We start from the raw sequence: 5,353 nt of genomic DNA on the forward strand, positions 1-5,353 counted from the left end.
GAGACAGGACTCCCACTGGCCTAGAACTCACCACGTAGGCTAGACCAGCTGGCCAGTAGGGGTCCAGGTGTCGCCTCAGTGCTGAGATCTCAGGTGGGAGTCATTGCTGTAAGCTTTTATTTAAAATATGCATTCTGGGGCTCACACTCAGGTCCTCAGGCTTCTCAGGCAAGACCATGACTGACAGAGCCAACAGCACAGCCCAGATTCATGATTTTTCTAAGACACACACACACACACACACTTCGTAAGCTTATCTAAGAGACAACAGTAAAATACCCAAAACAGAAAAGGAAAAATGAATTGTAGTTCTAATTTTGGAGGATATGAAAAGAAATTTACACATGAAAGACTAGAAGCACAGACATTCAAAATTTAAACATGAAATGACTAAATTGTTGTCTTATGAATTTTTATTAAGGTGTAAGATCTGGGGAGCTGGTATTTGTTGTTCATCGTTTTAGGAAAGCTGCGTGTGCCTCCACGGACAGTGTTAGGGAATGCATGAGCTCAGCTGCTGGCGCCAAGGCTCTCCACCTCACAGAACTGTGTGCCCGTCCCCTGTGGCGCTGCCCTGGTGGCCACGCTCCATCTGTGCGTTCTGGCTAAGTTCCCAATGTGCTTCTGCATGAACTTGGGGCGTGTAACCTAAGGACCTCAGGTATTTCCATTTTCCCCTAGCAAGTTTTTTGTTTTGTTTTATGAAACTTGAAATTCAAGAAAAAAGGAATTAGAAGACAACAAAATCACTGAACTCTGCAAGGAGGAATTTGCTCTAATAAATGCCTCTGCTTGGAAGTACTGTTTGTTACAGCATGATGCCAAAGAAAGAGCGAGAGGAGACGCTTCCACCTACCCATTAATCCAAATAGCATCTTCCTTTGTGAAACACCCGCTCTCTGGAACCACGTGATCTCGCCACTGTGATATTAATAGGACCTCTCTTTGCTACTGGAAACATTCTTTAGAAATTAGAACCATAGTTGAATTTTGGAAGAAATTTTATTAGGAGACCTAAATATTTGTAGATGGGACAGTAACCTATATTTTGGAGATTTTATGTAATATATGCATATGTGTGAGTGCTTGGGTGCCAGTGTGCATGTGGAGGCCAGGGGAAATCTACAGGTGATAATACTTGCCATTTGCTTTGCTGAACATGGGTTTGCTTAGTGTCCTTTGTCTGCTGCCTATGACTGGCTAGCTGGCCTGCAAGCTTCTGAGATTCACCCCCCCCATCTCCAGCTAGGAATGCTGGGATTACAGAAGTGAATATTACCACGTCTGGCTGTCTTGTGTTCAGGGAATTCAAATTCTGGTCTTCATGTTTGTGAGGCAGTTGCTTTACTCACTGAACCATCTCCCTACCCCCAAATAACAATTGTTTAATATCCCAAATAGCCAGATGTATAGGCTTATTGATTATTCATTTTATTAAGCAAGTGCATGATGAGGGGTTATAAATAAAAGCTTATATAGCTTTTATTAGTTGCTTAATTTTCATTGATAAGTAAGATCATTAAAATTGTACATGTTAACGAGGTACCAGATAATGTTTCCATGCATGCATACACTGCATAATGTTTAAGTTAGGTTATATGTATACATCTTCTGAACTGTTTATCATTCAAAACTGTAGTGGTATTTGCTCTGCCCATGACCTTGGGCTATACACCCCGGAGGAGGCAGTGCTTCTTGCCATTGTATGTGACCTCTTAAAAGGAGAGGAGAGAGGGATGACGTGCTTCCTTCTTTCTTTTCTTTTTTGTTTTTGTTTTTTTTTAATGTTTATCCTGGTGTTACTGGACCCTGGATGGCTTGGGAATTGAACCTGGATCCTCTGGAACATCAATCAGTGCTCTTAACCAGTGAGCCGTTTCTCTCCTCTTCATTAAAATATTCTATTGTAACTTAAAAGAATATACAGCATGCAATTGTTACCTGTAGTCCTTTTACTATGAACTAGCTGGTAAGAACTTCCTGTTCCTATATAGCTATAATTTAGCACCCACTAGTCAACCTTTCCCTGTCTTGTGTTCCGTCTGACCCTCTTACCACTGATAATCACCATTCCATGCTCACTTCTAGGAGCTCTTCTTTAGATGTGAGTGAGACAGTATGGCCTTTGTCTCTCTGTGCCTAGCCCAGCCCACTCAGGCCATTTAACATGATGAGCCCTAGCTCCAACCATGTTTCTCCAATTGAAATTATTTCATTCATTCTGTAGCTGAAAAGTTCTCTTTAGTATCCACATGGACCAAGCTGGTCTCAGACCCTGGTGATCCTGACAGGCTTCTGGGTGCTGAAAAGGGAGATACATACCTTATCACCCAGTGATGCCACATCCATTTGCCAGCTGCAAGTAGCAACCAGTATTCTTTGCTTCTGTGCGGTTTACTATTACAGACGTATCAAATAGTGTGTGATTCTACTTTCATAAATTTTCTAGATAATAGTGTAAATGATACTTTCTAACAGTTGCCTTGGCCTGGAGGGTGATGGAAGTGGTGCTGTGTAGCAGTTCCTCCTGGATTGAAACATTACAACTCCCAGGGAAGTTGCTTAGGACAGAAAGTAAACAAATAGCTTCAGAAAGTTCCTGAGACTTTCCAGATTCACAAGGCTCTTCCCATTGGAAAGTAAACCATGAACTGTGGAGAGTCAGTCTCAGAAGAGACGACCTGGAAAGAAGACTCCGAGACCAGACCAGCTGTCTGGAGGAAGCAGAAACTAACTGAGCTGTCTGGACAAGGTTTCAACCAACAGAGACACCTAGAAAGGACACTTAGCCACCTGCTGAGCTGCCTGCAGGCTGGTGCAGTGTGCTTCAGGTTTCCAGTTTTGATGAACTGTCACTCATGCTGAAGTGGGCTTTGGTGAGGCAGCTGTCTTGGAGTCATTTCTGCTCCTGTAAGTGACCTCTCACCCATATTCCTATAAGTAACCCAACAAAACTTACCGGTTCACCAAATTGGACATTGGAATCTGCACTTTGGTCTGTTTTGGGCTCCCTATCTGGGGTGAGTTAGATGCATGTGTGTTGTGTGTCCTCAGGAAAAATCTTGTCACACAATAAAAAAATGAGAGGTTATTAAGTGGGTATTAAGTTTTGGGTATATCATATAAATTTTTCAACATCTATTGTTTGATAATTTAGTGTCAGCAATGTGATTTTGTGCAATTCAAAATTTGTTCAAGAGTAGATCTCACATTAAGTATCCACGTACAACATACTCATTACCACATACAACAAACTAAAACCACAAAGAAATATAAGGAACTAAATATTGGCTCTGTTACTTTGATTGTTCTGAAGGGATCCTGTGTTTGCATATTACAAAATTTATCCAAATGTACACATTAGATATGTGGAGGTCTTTACCTACCAATGAAACTTCTCTAACAACAAACAAACAAACAAACAAATGTAATTAGCCCTTCCCAGTCACTATGATAACCCAAAATGACCTTGTATTGTAGGCAAACTCTTCTTTCCTGCCTGCCAATTCCCAAATAACTGACACAGAGACTTAATATTAATTATAAATGATTGGCTGGTAGCTCAGGTTTATTACTAACTAGCTCTAAAGATTTATTATTTATTATATATACAGTGTAACATCTGCATGTATCCTTGCAGGCCAGAAGAGGGCACCAGATCTCATTACAGATGGTTGTGAGCCCACCATGTGGTTGCTGGGAATTGAACTCAGGACCTCTGGAAGAACAGCCAGTGTTCTTAACCACTGAGCCATCTCTCTAGCCCCCTACTAACTAGCTCTTACAACTTAAATTAACCCATAATTCTTATGTAATTTCTACCATATGGCTTATGGCTTGTTACCTCATTATGTACAAGTCCTGCTTCTTCTGTATCTGGCTGGTGACCCTTGAGACTCCATCATTCTTCCTCCCAGTATTCTTTCTGCCCTGAAAATCCTGTCTTGCTATTGACCATTCTGCTTTTTATCAACAATGAGAGCAACATATTTTCACAGTGTATAGGAGGATTATTACATAATATTTCCTTTTTGTCTAAATAAAAAAGGAATGTTTTAACTTCAACATAGTAAAATTCTATACAATAATAACAGATATTAAATAAAAATTACAGTTGCAATATCTAGTCCAGTTGTATTTGGCAAATTTAGAGAAAATATTCTGTTGTTTAATCTTATCTTGTGAGTCTAAAGTTTGATGTCTAATTTACCTTTTAACATAATGAAGGAAAACTTTATCTATTTATTCTCTAACTCCATCAAAGACTCCAGAAGGGTAAAATGTTACTTAACAACAGGGACATCTGGCTGCCTGGACAGTCACCCTAGGTTCTCCTGTAAATTTGGGGCATCCAACTTAGGCCTACAGGCCTGGTATATCTGACAGATACATCTGAGAAGCAGAGAATTTTGAAGGACTGTCCTACCTTGTCTGGGCAAAGTCTGACAGTTGCTTGTTTTTGCATGCTCCTGGTCCAGTTTGGACAGTATATGGTCAGCAATTGAGGCAAGGACAATTTTTTGCTCAAATGGCTAGCTTTTGCCATGAAGAAAACAAACTCTCTTTGGAGTTTCTTTGATGCCCATCATCCTCTTTTGAAAAAACTGGTGCTGTCAGGAACAGATGTGTCTCACTGTCATGAAAAGCCTTAGGTTATTAAACACATTAAATGCCATATTCTATAGGTCTTTGAAGTGTTTGAAGACTGTCATCTATCTGGATATATCTGTGTATGACCTTGAAAACATGCCTAACATAAGTTTGACTATTATAGATGACTATTAATCTGCATTTCTTAATTATATATTATATTTTTAATGAGCTGCATAAACACAATACTCTAAACAAGAGTAGAAACATACATACAGTATAAAAATTAATTTTATACCAATAAACCAAAATCATACCAATATAAAATATTTTGAGATTAATAGTTGTTTTTTGAATTAAAGTAGATTTAATAATCTACCCTTTTATCTTATAATTTCTGTATCATGTCTCTTTTTTTCTTTAGAAAGAGATCTTTGAATTGAACTCTTTTGTTTAGGTTTTTTTCTATGATCAATAACAGCTTGTAACCAACCCCCTTTAAATGATGACAAACATCCATAACCAATATTTTGGGAATGTGGGCATTGTTTTTTCTAGACTGCTTCCTGTTGTCTGGGGGCATCTTTGGGGAATCTTGAGAAAATCAATTGTTAAGTCTTGGCTAGAGTATTCTGTGAGTCTGGATCATCTTATTCAGCAGTCTTGAATCTGTTCTGGATGCTGAATCACCTGGACCATCCATTTTTATTGGTGTCTGGTCCCCTTGCTCTGAAAATAAATAAATTGTAAAGGTAACATACAT

Source organism: Peromyscus leucopus, chromosome 19 (genome assembly GCF_004664715.2).
Source record: "Peromyscus leucopus breed LL Stock chromosome 19, UCI_PerLeu_2.1, whole genome shotgun sequence".
Taxonomy (NCBI): domain Eukaryota; kingdom Metazoa; phylum Chordata; class Mammalia; order Rodentia; family Cricetidae; genus Peromyscus; species Peromyscus leucopus.